The following is a 19,675-nucleotide window of genomic DNA, read 5'->3' on the forward strand; positions in this document are numbered from 1 at the left end:
ATCCCTTGGAGCCCAGCAGCCAGGGCCATGACCAGGGTCTGGCTCCCCACTGCCTCGCTGATATCTCCCACCTCACTCCTCTTCCACCTTGCTGGCCTTCATGTTATTCCTTAAACATTGTAAGTGTATTCCTGCCACGGGGCCTTTGCATTTGCTCTGTCCTCTGCCTAGAAGGCCTTTCCCCTGGATTTTTGAACGATTTGCCCCTTCAATTCATTTAAATCTCAAATCAAATATTGCTTCCTCACTCGTTTTCTGTAATTAAATATTACCTGCTGCTCTTCCACCTCCATCACTCTTATCCCCTCACCTTTATTTTACAGTTCTCCATAACACTTGTCACAGCTTGAACTTGCATTATTTGTTGCTTGGTTGCTGTTGTCTGTGTCCGCCACCGGAGGACAAAGACTTTGACTCGTTTCCTGCTATATCGCCAAACACCTACATATAGTACCTGGCACAGAGCAGGTGTGCAGGAAGTGGTGGTGGGAAGAATGTACGATCAAGCTCAGTTGCAGAGCCCTCAGCAGTTTGGACTCAGGCACACTCTGCTTCTCTTTGCCGGATTGGCTGGTACTGAGCCAAGCTCGTTGGCAGGTTCACAGATGAAAGGCTGGCAAAGGCCAAGACCGAATTTCACACTTGCCCCTGGACCACTGGTATTCCTGCTGCCAGGTAAAATCTTGCCTACTCTCAAGGCCCTGCTCCATTTGCACCTACCTGGAAGAGCCCTGCCGAGGCCCACACCCCGCCCTGAGCTTACTTCCTCAGTGTTCATTCCCCACCGCAGCTCTGTCTTCTTACGGCGCTCACGTGATTGCTCCTTGAATTATTCCTCGTTGTTAACGCCTGTCTCTCCCATGAGACTGAAAGCACATCAAGGGCAGGGACTGTCATAAAGCCTCTTTGTGCTAGGTGACTGTGCAGACCGAATGAACAAGGTTAGCCTTGTCTGGATGCAGGCATGGTCACGGAACGTTCCCTGCCCTGTGAGGCAGGGCATCCCCTGGCAGTGAGCAGGGCAGCCACAAGGGGCATAGTGGCTCCCGAGCATGATTAAGGGCACATTTGGAAAGCTAGATGGGCTTGGAATAAAGATGGAATTGTTTGGTGACACATGCTTATTCATGGACTACATGATCTTTTTCTCTTCTCCTTTTCATTTGCCCACAATTTACCGAGTTTCTACTTGGTACCACCTTCTGGGCTGGGCACCCGGGCTGCGGAGGTGCAAAACTGAATGAATCAAGCTCAGAGTCAGACCTGGGCCTACTGTTGGGGTAGACCAGGAGAGGTAACCCAGGAGTCCTCCTGCCCTTGCCTGCAATCTGTTATAAGTTGCACTCTCGTGTGATGCATCCAGCTAGGGGTCCAGACCTCAGGTGGCGTAAAGGGATCACCATGCATGCAAATTAGGAAAGCACTTCCAGACCAAAAAACCCATCACCGTCAAGTTGATTCCAACTCAGAGGAACCCTATAGGACAGATTAGAACTGCTCCAGTAGGGTTTCCAAGGCTGTAATCTTTGCAGGAGCAGACTGCCACATCGTTCTCCCTCGGGCTGGTGGGTTCAAACCGCCACCCTTTCAGTTAGCAGTTGAGTGCTTAACCACTGTACCAGCAGGGCTCCTTCAAGGCCCTTCAGAGCCTGTAAAATCCCTTTATCCCTTCTTAAATGAGGAACCAACTCTACCATTTCAGGAGCTGCTTCTCTGGTTTGCTCCTTGAGGTGTGACATTGGAGTGGCTCAGCGAGCACCACGCAGATTCCCCAGGGCCACCAAAGTGAGCTGGCCAGGTGGGCAGGCCCGGCTGAGACTGGTCTCCCCGCCAGTCTGAGGTCTGTGGATTAGGTTTCATGGCTGGGACTGCTCCAGACAGGGAGTGGCAGGGCAGGTCCTCGGTGGGAAGACAGGCGTGTGTGTATGACCCACCAGGAACTAGCGGCTGTTCACTGTCCACCAGCGAAGGTGGAGCCACCAGGGCTTCCAGGCAGTCATTTCATGTAGTTATTAATTTTAACCTACAGATTTTTTTTTCTGCTTATTTTCACATTTCATAAGGATCCTTGTTGTTGCTGTTAGTTGCCATTGAGTAGATTGCAACTCATGGTGACCCCAGGTATGCAGAGTAGGGTTTTCATGGCTGTTTTAAGGCCTGGTGGTGCAGTGGTTAAGAGCTTGGCTGCTAACCAAAAGATCAGCAGTTTGAATCCACCAGCCACTTCTTGGAAACCCTGTGGGACGGTTCTACTCTGTTCTATAGGGTCACTATGGCAGTGGGTTTGGACTTCTCAGAAGCAGATTGCCAAGCCTGTCCTTTGAGGTGTCTCTGGGTGGGTTCAAACTGCCAACCTTTTGGTTAGTAGTCAAGCGCTTAACCATACAGATGGTTTTATTTCTGCTGACTTTCATATATTCTAAGGATCCTTAAAAGTTATTATATAGTATTCATGTTCTCTATTTTTAAAAATAATCAGTGTTCCCAGTATTGCACATTGAACATTCACATAGCCCCACGTGGATCAGCTTTATGTACAAACCTTTTGTTTTTCTGTTGAGTAATTTCCTTGCAACACATTCCCAATAGTGGAGTGGCCACTAAAAAGGTATGAACATTTTAATAACTTTGGAACTGTATTGCCCGATTTCTACCCCAGAAGGCCACGCTGATTTACGCTGCCCCTGGCCAGCCGTGGGTTTAAGCTGGTTTTACCACAGCCCCAACAGCAGGAGACATTGTAATTGCCATACGTTTGCTAATTTAGTGGGTGTAAAATGGCACATCAGGGTTACTCTAATTTGCATCTCCCTGATTATAGTGAGAATGAGCATGTTCATAGGTATTGATTTCTCTTTGTAGTCTTCTTTTGGTGATCACCCTTCCGCCACTTCTCAGCCTCTGTCTGTCTCTCAGTCTGTCTCTCCACCTCTCTGTCTGCCTCTCTCTGTCCTTCTTGCTGTCCGACTAAGCCCGTCTGTCTCTCTCAGTCTCTCTGCTTCTGAACCCTCTATCTTGCTCTGGATTCTCACCGGGAAGGCATGTGCTGGCTCATGGAGGGTCTGGCCAACCCTAGTCAAGCTGCAGGCTAGACTCTGGACACTAGGCTCTGGGCACTGGCCTCCAAGTCCTCCCTCCCTAGGAAGCTACCCTGTGAACTGACACAGGCCCTTCCTTCCACCAGGGCTCATCAAGGGCCCCTTTCATCTCTCCAGGTGGCCTCTCCTGGCCTGACCTGCCAGGTCAGGACCAGTGGTTCTGGGGACTGAGGAATAGCCAGGAATGACCAGGCTGTCCCTCAGTGACCTCTCCAGAGAAGTGTTCTGGATGCCTCACCCTCAGGACAACTCTCCAGACAGGGCTGCATGTCCTAGCAAGTTGGGGGCACGTGGTCTGAAAGAGCCAGTGAGTCGGGTCCCCAAAGTCCAGACATGTGAATAGCAGAGGCCCGCAGCACCCACAGGGGCCCAGCCTGCCCGCCTACTCCAAGGAGCCCGTGTCTAAAGTCACAGAAAGAGCTCACCTGGCAGGTGGAAAACCCATTTGACCCCAGGTGAGCCAGGGAGCAAGGAACCCTGGTGGTGCAGGGTTAAAGCGCTCAGCTACTAACCAAAAGGTTGGTGGTTCAAACCCACCAGCTGCTCCCGTGGAGAAAGATGTGACGGTGTGCTTCCGTAAAGATTTACAGCCTTGGAAACCCTATGAGGCAGTTCTACTCTGTCATATAGGGTGGCTGTGTGTTTTTGGTTTTGAGCCAGAAACCCCTGGTGCTCCAAGGTATAGCAGAGACCAAAATCTTCCCACCTGCTGAAGAAATTTTGATTCCATTGGAAGTGAGGCAATGGGAAGATTTCAGCAGGATTTTAGAAAGGCAGTTGACCTCAAAGGAAGTCTGTGTAGATGTGTTTGGTGAGTCCCATGGGCCTGCCCTGTTGCTGCTCGTCAGAGGCAGGCACTCTTGAGAGTTTGGGTCTCTGCAGTCTCATCTCAGACTTTGTGGCTGGTCTCAGCACATTAGAATCGCAGACTGTTAAGTGCCAAAAGAGAACTCAGAAATTAAGTTCTAACCTCTCATCATATTTAACATTTTAACATTCGGCTCTCTTAAAAATTATTATGCAAGTAATGTATGCTCACTCTAACCCCGCTGCTGTCAATTCCAACTCATAATGACCCTACAGAGTAGAACTGCCCGTTAGGGTTTCCTAGGCTGTGATCTTTATGGAAGCAGACTGCCACACAGAGCAGCTGGTTGGGTTCAAATGCCTGACCTTTCAGTTAGCAGCCAAGTGCTTAACCACTGCACCACCAGGGCTCCTACACCCATTCTGGAATACAGAAAACTATAAGGAAGAAAATATGTGTCACCTGTCAGTTCACCAAAGACAATTGCTATTATATTTCCATCTCAGCTCCTTTCCCTGCTCGTATACATTTTAATATTGCTGAGATCATACAGTACATATAGTTTTGCATCTGTTTTATTTACCTAAAACCGATTGTAAACATTTTCAGAATAATGAAATCTTGCTCATAAACACTTTTAATGACTGCATAATAGCCTGAGTGGATAGCCCTTAAATTACTTATTATCACCCTAATGTTGGGCATTATGTTTTCTGTTTTTCAAGAGTATAAAAACACTCTAAAGTAGGCATTTTTAAGCATAAATCTTTATCCAGATTTTATTTAGCTTAGAGTCCTACTCGTAGGCTAGAAATATGTTTTAAGACTTTGTATATGTATGTTTAGTGTGCTTTCCAGAACGGTTGAACTAATGCTTGTCCACTTTACCACACACCGGCAATAGTACCAAGAAATATCATTTCACAAAATAGTTTTGATTTGAAGGGCAGTAAGTCTATTGCTTCCTTTTAATGATAAGCAAACAGGCTGGGAGAGGAAAAGGGACATGCCTGGGGTCACTCTGGGAGTGTGTTGTCTCATTCTGTCTTCACAACAAGAGTGAGAGTACTGTAATTATCGAAAGCAAACAGGTAAAGTAACTTGCCCAGACTCACACACAGCTAATAAGAGGTGGAGCTTGATTTTAATCCCATGTGGTCAGACCCCAGAGCCCTTGTACGTCACCTCTACTCTGTAGCTTATGCTTCCCAGATATGATGATGCTGAAAGGTGATGGAGAAGGGACTTAGAGTTTGAATTTACCGTATATTAATGGGTTCTTAAGCATCAAGGCCATGGTTTACAGAGATGTTTCTGGTAGGCTGGCATGGGGGAGACTGGAAACAGGGAGACCAGCTGGGTAGACGTAACATACCGATAACGTGATCAGCAAATGGGACTTGCAATACTGTGGCTGTGGGCAGTGGACAGTCAGGAACCATTGGGAGCCTGGGGGTGGGGGGGCCTCCTGCCATGCCGTCTTTACCGGGCAGGGGCCATTTTGATCTACTACACGTCAGGGAAAACCTGTGCCAACTCAGCCGCCAGATTCCACCTCAACTCCAGCAAATAAGAGAGAGGACGGTGTGGATTACATTATATTTAAAACAAGCCCACACAATGCCTGTAATTTTTCATTCTGACTTCGTAATTATAGCTCAGGGCCAGTCAGATCATAGTTATCCCCACACCGACCTGCCGTTGGGACACATTGAATTAAAGGCTTTGCTGCTCCTCAAGATTCTATTTTGGATGTCGAACGCTGGCAGGTAACGGGCCTTTCACAAGGCCTGTCTTGTTTGAGCCCCTCCCAGGGCAGCCTGCATGAAAGCCAAGTCAGCACCAGGTTTTGAGAAGATCACCAATGGCTTCTGAGCATTCGGGATGCTGCAGCATTGCCCCACCCGAGTCCAGGGCCTTTGGCCTGAGCCCAGAGCCTACAGAGGGGAGATGAGCATCAGTCCCAGAGCAGGCAGCCCCCTGGGTCATTTGGACCCCAGAGCCTCTGCACTCGGGGGAGATCCCTGAGTGCTGCTCCCTCCGGCCCAGACCACGGTCGCAGGTTCAGATGAGCCAAGGCAGGCAGGCAGGCATTGCCCAAACAGGCCTAGTTCAGAAATGAGGAGAAATAAAAAAAGAAAATCAAAGCCAGGCTTAACACGAATGGCCTCTGGGACTAGCCAGGCCTGGGTCAGTTAAGGCCCCCTCTCTGTGGGCTGGTCCTGCTAGACCTGGACTCCAACAGAAAAAACTACATCTCAGCCCAAGATGATGCCCCTGACAGAGCAAGGTTGAGATGGGGCACATATCACAGCCCTGGAGCACCACTGGGGGTCAGGAAGGCTGATCGCCCCTTCCTGCAGGGGACCCCCACACACCTTGTCCTGTCTCCCAGTAGCTCTGTGGGCAAGCTAGGTCATTAGCTGAGAAGCTGCAGGACTGGCTGTGTATGAGGTCTTTGCCGTGCTGCGTGGTGTTTGTATTTAACATCCTCCTATCAGCCCTGTCAAGTAGGTGTGATGAGTGTTACTGTAATTTCCACTTTAGACGTTAGGAAATGGAGCTCAGAGAGGTGAAGTTTGTGGCTCAAGACCACCCAACTCAAGGGAAGGAGTGGGACCTGGAACCTACTTCTTCACATGCCCCAGGCCACACGGCTTATCTGTAAGGTGACTGGCCTGAAAACACCAGCGCTGCTTCTGGATGCCCCTCAGTGGTTCCACAGCTTTGGGCAACTTGGTAAGCACTTGGGCTTAAGGAAGTCCAATCCCAGTACCTGTCTCTTAACACGATTCTTCTCCTGGTGCACACAGCTCCCCTTGCCCCAGCGAAGCCAACAAGACAGGCCCTTGCTTTCACGTCCCCCCTCCGGCCTCTGATGCATCTTGCGCACACTTCTATTCAAACACTTAAGACATGGTGTTGTCATTCATGTGACTGTCTCCTACAAGACTTCCCAAGGGCAGGGACCGTGTCCTGTCCCTCTGGAGCCCCATTACTAGTTTGATACCTGGCACGTGTTAAGTGCTTGGTAATTGTTGCGGCAGCAAAGGAGAGTCCGAAAAACTTGCATTCATCCTTCAAAAGTCTGCTTAGAATAGATCCTATGAAGACTTCTCTGTTCCACACATACTGAATGAACCCTGTCCTCTCCAGTACAATCTGTAGGGTGACTGATCTTCACTCAAGTGCCTTAGAGGGCAAGAACCGAGCCTGGTTCTTCTCTACAGCCCCAGCTCTCAGCACAGGTAAGACATCTAATGGGGTCAATAAACGTAAACTGGATTGCTCTTTGCAATAGCAAGTACACACACACACACATTCTGCTTCAGAGGCTGAGGTTAAGGGTTACATGACCTGAAGGAGCTGGCTGCCCGTGTCATTGGGCTGAAACCACTGTGGGCTGGCATGCCAGGGCTGTTTGCTGGAGAAGGGAACACTTAGGTCTGAAATAAATCCTAACTTTAAAAAAGAAACATAACCAATAGGTGTTCTATTTATATGAAGCAACCTCTGTTTTTAGGTAGCAGTGCTCCCACCTCACCTCCCCAAGGTGAACCCTACCCTCCCACAGGTCCCTTCCACACCCCACCCGGTAATCATGGTCTCACCTGCCCCACCTTTCCTCCCCTGCTTGCTCTCTGGGGTTTCCCTCGATTGCAGGGTATGAGTTTCCAGACGCCCCAGAGGCCTGTCTCATGCGTGGCCCCAGACTCCCTCCCCACTCCCTGCCTGCCCTGCCCTGCCCTTCTCACCAGGCAGTTAGTGAGGAGCAAGCCAGAGTGAGGACCCTTGGGCCCTTTGGGTAGGTTGGGGAGGGGCCAGGGCAGGGAGTCAGTCTGTGACTAGATTAGCCCCTTAACTGACCCAGAGAGGGGAAGATTCATGACTGAGTTCACAGAGGGAGCCAAGTTCTCCTTCCAGGCTCCTGTCAAACCACCAGGACCTCACTGCCTGTTGTTGTTAGCTGCCATGGAACTGGCCCCCAACTCATGACGACCCCATGCACGATGAGATCAGACACTTGTGCCCCACAGGGTTTTTGTTGGCTGATTTTTCATACACAGATCACCAGGCCTTTTTTCCTTGTCTGTCTTAGTCTGGAAGCTCTGCTAAAACCTGTTCATCATAGCAGCACACTAGCCTCCACTAACAGACAGGTGGTGGCCGTGCTTGAGGAGTGTTGGCTGGGAATCGAACCAGGGTCTCCCACATGGAAGGCGAAAATTCTACCACTAAAAAATACAGGGTCCATGTGGTGCACTTAAAGGAACATAAGTTTTGGCATCGTGGTCACTGTCCTCGTTCCTGGGCAGCCGCCAGCACTTAGCTCACCTAACTCCCTAAATCCCTCTGAGCCTCAGACTCCACTTAGCTCACCTAACTCCCTAAATCCCTCTGAGCCTCAGACTCCCCACTGGCGAAACAGTTAACACCCGTGTCTGCTAAGAGGCCTGAGTCACACAGTAAGGCAGGCAAAGCACAAGCCCGGCTACTCCATCAGCGGGGCTGTTTGTGAAATCTGGCAGGGAGAGAAGTTTGGAGCTGACAGCAGTAGCTTCAGTAGACAGGCCTTGTGAAACACTGCCCCATCCTGTGCGATCTTCATGATCGTTGGTATGTTTGAGTATATTGTTGTGGCCGTGGTGTCAATCCATCTCATTGACGGTTTCCCTCATTTTTTGCTGACTTGACTGAACAATCACCCTACCATGGTGGCCAAAAGGCCCTTTGTCACCCAGCTCCTGCCTCCCTCTCTATTCTCATCGCTCACCCTCACCTCCTCCATACACCCCCTTATCTCAGGGAGCCCCTGGGCCTAACAGCACAACTCCCTCTGGCAAGGCTTCCTGCTCCTAATGGGGTGTCAGATTAGGGGAGAGCCCCAACCTTCAATGTGCTGGCAGCTCCCTCCAGCCTCCAACCAGGTTCTAGAAAGACGCCAGGGCAGGCCTGAGGCTGGGGGCTGGGTCTCACTGTCCTGGGAACTTCTGAGCCTCCCTCACAGCTCAGCACTCAGGCAGGCACCCAACAAACCACAGCTGTGGTTTCCAGCGAGCCAGGACTCCCGCTGTAGGGACAGTAAGCTGAGAAGTGCTGTAGCTATAAATGTAGAGTGGGGAACCACGGGACACTGCTGCAGCCCAGCAGTGGGTAGGAGCCAGCCCCCCAGCCTCCTGCAGGCTTCAGGCCCAGCTCACCAAGCCTCTGAAGTGGCACAGACCCGCCCACCGGGGCTCTGAGCTCTGAGCAGGGCTGCTGGGGTTCTTTGGAGGGCCCCGACCCAGGTCCTGGCCACAGCTGGGGACTGGGCAGGCAGGGGACTACACAGCATCTCGGGTACCTTATGCCTCCAGTGGTCAGTGCCACTGGTCTCTGCTCACACCACAGCCTTGTTTTATGTTGATTTACCCAAGAGGAGGGGACACCCACTCTTTTTGGTGCTTAGTGCTTGCAACAGTCTTCTTCCTGGCCCAGGTTAGCACCAGGCCACAGCTCCAGGCACATCTGGAGGATGCAAGGGGCACAGTCAGTGTTGCCTTGGGGTGGAGAGTGGGGGGATGTGGGTCTCCTGTGGCCTTGATGAGCACCCTCAGAGGCACAGCAGGAAAGGAGACCCTGGGGAGGTGCAGCCGTGACTCACCCAAGTGTCCACTCAGAGCTCTCAGAAACTTGGAAGGGTCACTGTGCCCACTTCAGAGGTGAGGGCTCACACACATAGAGAAGGGCCCTTCTCCTCTGGCCCCTCTCAACCTGCCAAGGGCCTGAGTCTCTGTGCCAACACCCACACTGCACTGGACGGTCTGGGGAAACATCAGACCATGAGGGGCCACCAGGCACAGCCCCCTTGGTAGACTGAGTAGACTCGGCCTGTTCACTGCCTGCTCAGAGACAAGCATCATCCCTCTTCGTAAAGGAATGAGCTCGGGGTGTTTCTAGGAGCCCCTTCCCAGAGGCTGACCCTCTGGGGTTGGCACCCTTGGATCTCTGGGCTGGAGCCCCCTCGGGTAGAGAGAAGGAAGGAGACATCAACGGCCAACAGTTGAGACAGAGGCCCTCCTGAGAGGTTGTTATCGAGGAACTCCGCGCTGGGTGATGGTAAGAGAAATCTTCACAGGTCTAGGGGTCGCCTCTGCCAGCTGGTGGTACCCCATCCCCAACCCCATGAGTCAAGCAGTGTAGCTCTCCAAGTTCACTAATATGAAAAAAAAAAAAAAAAAAAAAACCTGTCCGGGCAAATGTTCATTACAAAAAACAGTTTAAAATTCTTGATTGTAAGAAACTTTACAGAAGGACATAAAAGAAAACTTTAGTATATAGTAAGACACCATTTTCCTGTGTAGGATGAATCGATACTGAAAGGTGTCGTTTTTCATCCACATGTACAAATCTCTTCTGACTCATTCATTCACCCAATATTTATTGAGCACCTACTACGTGCCGGATGTGTTCTAGGCACCGGTGATACGGGAGGGAGCAAAATAGAAATCCCTGCCCTCACGGGGCTTACATTCTTATAGGTGTTGTAGGGAAAAACATCACAAATCAAAAAAGTTATTCAGCGTATATTCAAAAAGGTAAAAGTGGGAAGTAGACAAGCATGTTGCCAAAGCCATGTCTGCCCAGTCCAAGGAAATATTGCAGAACAGACAGAAGTGGGAAAACAGACAAGCATGCTGCCACAGCCGTGTCTGCCTGAGTCCAGGAAATATTACAGAACAGGCAGAAGTGGGAAAACAGACGAGCATGCTGCTACAGCTGTGTCTGCCTGAGTCCAGGAGATATTACAGAACAGGCAGAAGTGGGAAAACAGACGAGCATGCTGCTACAGCCGTGTCTGCCTGAGTCCAGGAGATATTACAGAACAGGCAGAAGTGGGAAAACAGACGAGCATGCTGCTACAGCCGTGCCTGCCTGAGTCCAGGAGATATTACAGAACAGGCAGAAGTGGGAAAACAGACGAGCATGCTGCTACAGCCGTGCCTGCCTGAGTCCAGGAGATATTACAGAACAGGCAGAAGTGGGAAAACAGACGAGCATGCTGCTACAGCCGTGCCTGCCTGAGTCCAGGAGATATTACAGAACAGGCAGAAGTGGGAAAACAGACGAGCATGCTGCTACAGCCGTGCCTGCCTGAGTCCAGGAGATATTACAGAACAGGCAGAAGTGGGAAAACAGACGAGCATGCTGCTACAGCCGTGCTTGCCTGAGTCCAGGAGATATTACAGAACAGGCAGAAGTGGGAAAACAGACGAGCATGCTGCTACAGCCGTGCCTGCCTGAGTCCAGGAGATATTACAGAACAGGCAGAAGTGGGAAAACAGACGAGCATGCTGCTACAGCCGTGCCTGCCTGAGTCCAGGAGATATTACAGAACAGGCAGAAGTGGGAAAACAGACGAGCATGCTGCTACAGCCAAGTCTGCCCAGTCCAAGGAAATATTACAGAATAAGCAAAAGTGGGAAAACAGACGAGCATGCTGCTACAGCCAAGTCTGCCCAGTCCAAGGAAATATTACAGAATAAGCAAAAGTGGGAAAACAGACGAGCATGCTGCTACAGCCAAGTCTGCCCAGTCCAAGGAAATATTACAGAATAAGCAAAAGTGGGAAAACAGACAAGCATACTGCCACAGCCATGTCCGCCCAAGTCCAAGGAATGTTACGGAATCCTCAGTATATATTAACATTACAAATGGGCAAAACCATTGAAAGCTTCACCTTTTCACAGATTGGCTAGAAACTCTGATCCTACGTTTTGAATTGTCTTTCTTAACAATCATTGGTACAGGTTTCAGTAAGACAGTCAGGAGGGTCTTCATTGGTCCAACAAATTTCCTGTTCACTAAATGCTAATAGAAAAAAGATAAGAGTGGAAAGTCTTTTGTGTTCCGTTTATGTGAAAGGGTCCCTAAGAGAGATTTTCCGAGATTATTTTAGCTATTTTCTTTATACCACAGGGCCCAGTTGATGTGTCCTTGAGAGCCTTCCTTATGAGCCCTTTGAGCTAAGCTCCAACTGGGTCACATTCTCTATGCTCAAGGACAAGGAATAATGATTCCAGTATTATTTCCTAAATCACAGGCAAGCAAAATAAAGGAGTAAATTATATAGTATATCGTAAACATACCCGTTGCTGTCGAGTTGATTCCGACTCATAGCGACCCTATAGGACAGAGTAGAACTACCCCCATAGAGTTTCCAAGGAGCGCCTGGTGGGTTTGAACTGCCGACCTTTTGGTTAGCAGCTGTAGCGCTTAACCACTATGCCATCAGGGTTTCCTATAGTATATTAGAAGATAAAAAGTACAATACAGAGAAATAAATCAAGGACAGGGTATCGGGAGTGTGTAGCGGGGGTGAGGATGGTGGTTGTAATTTTAAAATAGGTTGAGAAGTCACATTTCAGCAAAGATTTAAAGAAGGTGAGTGAGCCATGTGGTATCTGAGGGAGAGAAACAAATACAAAGGCCCTGAAGCAAGAGGGCACTGTGGATGCTCTGGGAATAGTAAGGAGGCCGTGTAGCTAGATGAGAGTGGGTCATTGGTTCTCAACTGGGGCCGATTTTGGCCTCCAAGGGACATTTGGCAGTGTCCTGGGTTGGGGGGTTTGCTATTGGCATCTAGTGAATAGAGGGCAGGCTGCTGTTAAACATCGTACAGTGCAGAGAACAGCCGCCCACAATAAAGAATTATCTGGCCCAGAATGTCAACAGTGCTGAGATTGAGAAAGCCCGGAGTGACTGAGGACAAGAGTAGTTGGAAAGCGAGCCAGAGAGGTAAATGCCAACCAGATATTTTTGGAACTGGAAAAGCTGATTCAGAAATTCTTATGGAAAAATATGTGAGAATAGCGAGGAAAAAATAAAAACAAAGAGTAAATAGGGAGCTGGTGTCAGATGGATTTTGGCTGAATGTTGAGAATACCAGAAAAATTATTACCTATGTTTTATCAACTACATGGAGACATCTGACTCTGTGGATCATAACGAATTATGGGTAACATTACAAAGAACGGGAATCTCAGAACACTTAATTGTGTTCGCACAGAACCTGTACCTGGATCAAGAGGCAGTCATTCGAACAGAACAAGGGGATACTGAATGGTTTAAAATCGGAAAAGGCGTGTGGCAGGGTTGTATCCTTTCACCATATTATTCAATCTGTATGCTGAAAAATAATCCTAGGAGCTGGACTATATGGAGAAGAATGTGGTCAGGATTGGAGAATTACTCATTAATAACCTGTGATACGCAGATGATGGAAACCCTGGTGGCGTAGTGGTTAAGTGCTACAGCTGCTAACCGAAGCGTCGGCAGTTCAAATCCTCCAGGCGCTCCTTGGAAACTCTACGGGGCAGTCCTACTCTGTCCTATAGGGTCGCTATGAGTCGAAATCGACTCGAAGGCACTGGGTTATGTGGATGATACAGCCTTGCTTGCTGAAACTGAAGAGGACTTGAAGCACTTACTGATGAAGGTCAAAGACTACAGCCTTCGATATGGGTTAAACCTGAAAATAAAACAAAAATCCTCACAGTTGGACCAATAAACAATATCCTGATAAATGGTGAAGAAATTGAAGTTGTCAAGGATTTCATTCTACTTGGATCAACAATCAATGGCCGTGGAAGTAGCAGTCAAGAAATCAAAAGATATATTGCATTGGGAAAATCTACGGCAAAAGATCTCTTAAATGTTAAAAAGCAAAGATGTCACTTTAATGACTAAGGTGTGCCTGACCCAAGCCATGGTCTTTTCAATGGCCCCATATCCATGTGAAAGCTGGACAATTGAGAAAGAAAGATTGCAGGAGAATTGATGTGTTTGAATTGTGATGTTGGCAATATTGAATAGACCGTGTGGACTGCTACAAGAACAAACAAGCCAGCTTTGGAGGAAGTACAGCCAGAATGCTCCTTAGAATCTAAGCAAGGGTGGTGAGACTTCATCTTGCTTACTTTGGCACATTATCAGGAAAGATCAGTTGCTAGAAAAGGACATCATATTTGGTAGAGGGTCAGCAAAAATGAGGGAAACCCTCCATGAGATGGATTGATACCATGGCTGCAACAATGGGCTCGGACATACCAAAGATTGTGAGGATGGCACAGGACGGGGCAATGTTTTGTTCTGTTATACGTAAGGTCTGACAGCAACTAACAACAACAACAACTAGCCTTACCAGGTCCTAACGTAGACTATAAATATTTCTATGACAGGAAAGTGATTAATTTCCTTAGTGTGTAAAGAGTTCTTATAAATGAATAAGAAAGGACCTTAAAAAAAAAAAACCAAACTCTTAGAAAAGTGGGCAAAAGGCAGGGAGCTTGCAGAAAAAGAAACACAACTGGATTATAAATATATGAAAAAATTGCTCACCATTACTCACAATATAAATAAATGCAAATGAAAATCATGAGATAGCATTTTTCACCTATCGGATTAGCAAAGGTTAAAGTTTAATAACACATAGGGTTGTAGATGGTATGAGAGTAAGGTCTCATGCGCTGTTGTTGAGAACGTATGTTGGCACGGCCTCTTTGGAAAGCAATTTGGCAATATCTGTCCCAAATTTAAACACACATGCCCCTTGACCTAGTATGTCCACTTCTAGGAAAGTATTCCATGCACAGAGGTGCACAAAGAAATACGTACGCACACTTATTACAGCATTAGCTAGAGATTGGAGACAAGCCAAATGCCCGTCAGTAGGAGACGTGCTTATGGTGCATACTTACAATGGAATACTATGCATCTGTGAAAGACTGAGGCTCACTCCCAGGCACATATCCAAGAAAAATGAAAACATATGTCCATGAAATGACTTGTACAGAAAAGTTTATAACAGCTTTATTCGTAATAGTCCCAAGCTGGAACAACCCAAAGATCCATCAACAGGAGAATAAGCAAATTGTGGTGTATTCATACCACGGAACACCAGTCCACAGCAATAATAAAAGGAATGAACTGATACACACACAACAGGAATGAATCTCAAAAGCATTTTGTTAGGCAAAACAAATCAGACACAAAAGAGTCCGTAATGTATGATTCCATTTATGTGAAGTTCAACAGGCGAAACTAATCCCTGGTGACAGAAATGAGAACAGTGTTCGCCCATGGAAGGGATAAGGGAAAGCTCTTTGGGGCTGATGGAAACTGGGTGTTCTTACACATGTATATACCTTTACCGAAAGCATTAAATTGTATACTTTAGATATGTGCAATTCACTCAATTTAATTTTACCTCAACTTAAAGTCAAATACTGAATGAAAAAAAAATCAGTTAAATTTACATGTCCTGGAATGGAATGATCTCCAAATAAATAGTTATGGGAGAGGGTGGTGAACAAAGACAGAACAACATGTATAATACACTCTTGTATAATGAAGGGGTTATGTCATGGATTGAATTATGTCCCCAAAAAATGTGTGTATCAACTTGGTTAGGCGTGATTCCCAGTATTGTGTGGTTGTCCTCCATTTTGTGATTGTAATTTTATGTTGAGAGGATTAGTGTGGGATAGTAACACCACCCTTACTCAGGTCACCTCCCTGATCCAAGGTAAAGGGAGTTTTCCTGGGGTGTGACCTGCACCACCTTTTATCTCTCAAGAGATAAAAGGAAAGGGAAGCAAGCAGAGAGTTGGGGACCTCATACCACAAGAAAGCAGCACCAGGAGCAGAGCGCGTCCTTGGGACCTGGGGTCCCTGCGCCTGAGAAGCTCCTCGACCACGGGAAGATTGAGGACGAGGAATCGTCTTCCAAGGCCGACAGAGAAAGCCCTACCCTGGAGCCGACACCCTGAATTTGGACTTGTAACCTAGTATACTGCAAGAGAATAAATTTCTCTTTGTTAAAGCCATCGGCTTGTGGTATTTCTGTTACGGCAGCACTAGATGACTAAGAGAGGTTATACTGTAAATCTTATTTGTGGTAGTTATGTCCTATAAGAGAGTCCCTGAGTGGTGGAAGCAGTTAACGAGCTCGGCCACTAACCAAACTGTTGGAGAGGTTCAAGTTCACCCAGAGGGACTTTGGAAGAAAGGCCAGGTGATCTACTTCCAAAAAATGAGCCATAGAAAATCCCATGGAGCACAGTTCTCTCTGACACACACGGGGTCACCATGAGGCAGAATTGACTCCGTGGCAACTCGTGGTTTGTTCTGTAAGGTCCCTGAGCACACTGAACTGGCAAATACCGAAGCCGTCTTCCTCAGCCTCAGCTGGGAACATATGCACCGGGCAACTCAGATTTTTCACCACTCTGTGTATGTCTGCAAATGATTAATTTTGAGGTTATACATGAATTTTAGTGAGAAGGCAAACTTGCAAATAGAGTCTGTGAATAATAAGGAGCGACTATTACATAACCTTATATACGTGTAATGCTCCTGGGAGGAAATGTAAGAAACCGTTGACAGCAGTTGCCTTTGTGGAGAGGACCAGTGGACTCAAGATCCGAGATCGGAGAGAAACTTCTCACTTTATCCCTTTTGTACTGTTGAATATCTTTTTCTCTATTCATAATAATTTTTAATATAAAAACAAATTAAAACTCCTTCATTGGATAATAGGATATTCTGAGATTGAATTTTAATATCTCTACCTTTGATAGCAGAAACCCTGGTGGCGTAGTGGATAAGTGCTACAGCTGCTAACCAAAGGGTCGGCAGTTCAAATCCGCCAGGCGCTCCTTGGAAACTCTATGGGGCAGTTCTACTCTGTCCTATAGGGTCGCTCTGAGTCAGAATTGACTCGACAGCACTGGGTTTTGGTACCTTTGATAGCTGAAGCAGGGACTTGAATGCTGTTCTCAAACAGCAAGCCATGGACAGCCTGTGGCCCTAAGAATGGAAGGGGCATCTGGGCAAGCAGATCAGGGGAGCCCCTGGAAAGCATTCCTGGGGCGGGGAGTAGTACCTGAGTCCTGGCTCAGGACACCAAGTGAAATAAACTGAGTATCCAGTTGCAAGGATTTCAGTTCGAAATGATAAGCTTTTTGTTTAATAATGTAAAAGGCCACCCCAGGGTGTGCGTTGATAAAAAGCTTCACTGATGTGCTCAGAAACAAGGCTTTTAAGAGGCTGTGGGACTAATGGGAGAGAGTACCTGGAAGAAGGCATTCTGGGCTCAGAATAGGACCTCCAGGTATGTTTTTTAACCAGACAATCCAGCATTTGGTCTTTATTCCCACAAGTAAGAAAATGCCCTTAAGGTCTCTCAGCTGTGACTGTCCTTATTCATTTCAAGGACTGGACTTGGTGCTAGTGAGCTGATTGCTGCTCAGAGTTAGGAGCAAATATCTCACTATCCATTATTTTTGCTAGTGTGTGAGAAATCATGGGGAGGAGAGGACTTTGCCTGCCCTGGGGAGATACCCTGCTCACTGGCCCTGTCAGAGGACGATGCCCAGTTTCTTCCCTAAGGAAGTTTTCAGTTTGGGATGAACAGGGAGACTTGTGGCTTGCCCTCAGGAGTTCCCAATCCAGGGATGAGCAGATAAGGAGACTCACACCCTGACCTTTGGAATACATAGAATCCTTGTGGAGTCATAGTTCACTGGCAAAAAGTAAGAGAGCAGTCCTTATCAGAATTCTGTGTTCAGCTAACCTTGGGCCCAAATGTCTGATCCAAATACTGAGAAGAGAGAAAGCAAGGGTCATGTGTAGAACCTCTACGCAAAATGTAAGATGCAAAATATTGGTGGGAAAAAGGTCTGAGATGGCCTGCAGTAAATGGCTAAGACCTAGATGGGGGCAGGGGGTGGGTCTGTGTAATAGGCTCTGAGCTGAGACAGCATGGGGTTGGGGATGGGGACTGCATTTGGTCCAAGGAGAGCAAGGGTCAATTGGGATAGGGAATCCATGACTCTGGGAAAGGCCCTTAGAGACCCTCTAGTCCAGCCCCTCATGATGAAAACTGAGGCCCAGAGAATGGAATGACTTGTTCAGTGTCAGATGTCAAGACCAAGCTCGTACCCTGACTCCAACTCTAGTCTCTCAGTCTCAGTTTCAGCTCAGTGAGCCTCCTAGAGGAGGCCTTGCCTTTGGGATTTGGAGACAGAGCTAAAGCCCTTGACCAGACAACCATGTACTCTCTTCCTACCTAGAAACATGTTTCTACTGAACTCCATGGAAAGGAATCCTCTCAAGAAGCTGGAAGTGGAGTGGACCTTAAAAAGGGTCATGACAGCAAACAGTGTTCATCACCTTCTCATTAGTTTCCTCTCTTTTCTCCTGCCAGAACCCAGATTTTATAGTGCGATGAAAGCTGTTGATTTCAGAAGTAGGCCAGTCCCCCAACCCCAAGGGATAAGTCCTAATTGGTTCAAGCTAGGTCAGGTATTCTAATTCCCCTTTGTCAATGATTGGTCTACGACTGGACATGTGACCCAATTCTGGCCAGTAAGACATAAATGGAAGTCTTTTGGGGACTTCTGGAAAAGCTCTGGTACCATCATTGCTCTGCTCTGTACCCCTTTCTTCCTGCCTTGAATGCAGATGTGTATGTAGCATGAGGGTAAAAGCTCGATACCCTTAGAATGGCAGAGTGGATGATAGAACCAGAGTCCTTGGTGGCCTGAATGAGCTGCTGGACCAATAACAGCAACTCTCTACCTCCAGGCTTCTTGTTAACATTAAATGACCTTATGGTTTAAGCCACTGTTAGCTACGTTTTCTGTTATTTGCAGCCAAAAGCATTCCTAATTGCCACAGACCATTACTATTTCTGTAACTACCTCTAGCCAACTAGAGAAGTTTTTTAGAAACAGGCTTTGGTCAGTCTCCTCAGCCATGAGTTCTGGTCTCCTGAAGTCTTCGACCCAGTTTTCTTGTCAGCCCTCAACCAGATGGTGTCTGATAGGGTTCTCCATCCATTCCACCACATCCTCCCTGTCACACTTGGCAAGTCCTACTCATCCTTCAGTGCCTACCTCACATTGGTCTGACAAACCATATTCCTACCGTTATTTGTGGTACCCTGAAATTCCATACAAACCTACACTGGTCTCAGGCCTCATAATAATGAATTAAGTCAGTAGTTCTCAACCTTGGCTGCAGTTTAGAATCAGCTGGGAAGATCTTAAAAATCCTGATGCCCAGGCTGCTCTCCAGACCAACTAAACCAGAATCAGGCATCAATAGCTTTTCAAAGTCCCCAAGCAGTCGTGGTTGAGGGGTACTAATATGTGTTTTCAAAGGGCAGGGAAGTGGCTAGTTAGCTCAAACTAAAAACTAATGTCAAAAAAAAATTAGCAGTCTCAGACTACCTATTTTTCAAGCTGACTACTTCTTCATCTATGTAGTCATTTACTCACTGGCCTCACCCACCAGCACCACGTGTGCACCCAACTGATCACACTGATAAATCATTTATTTATCAATCACATCTATAATAGCCTACTCTGGCTCAGCTCTAGTGCCAGCACTGGACCCAGTGAGCACTCAAAGCCCTCAGGAGCCCTCAGTGTGTCAATAGCAGCCATGTGGAGGGCAGTGATAAAGGGGTGGGTGAGATGGAATCGGAGCCCTGGTGGCACAGTGGTTGAAGCGTTTGACTGCTAACTGAAAGGTCGATGATTTGAATCCACCAGCTGCTCCTTGGAAACTCTATGGGGGCAGTTCTACTCTGTGCTATAGGGTCATTATCAGTCGGAATCCACTGGACAGCAATGGGTTTAGTTTTTAAGATGGAAGCCAGGCATGAGTTCTACCGTGGTTAAGGGAGGAGGTAGCCATTTTCATACTGCTCTCCCCAACCAAA

The sequence above is a fragment of the Elephas maximus genome, chromosome 19, assembly GCF_024166365.1.
Source record: "Elephas maximus indicus isolate mEleMax1 chromosome 19, mEleMax1 primary haplotype, whole genome shotgun sequence".
Taxonomy (NCBI): Eukaryota; Metazoa; Chordata; class Mammalia; order Proboscidea; family Elephantidae; genus Elephas; species Elephas maximus.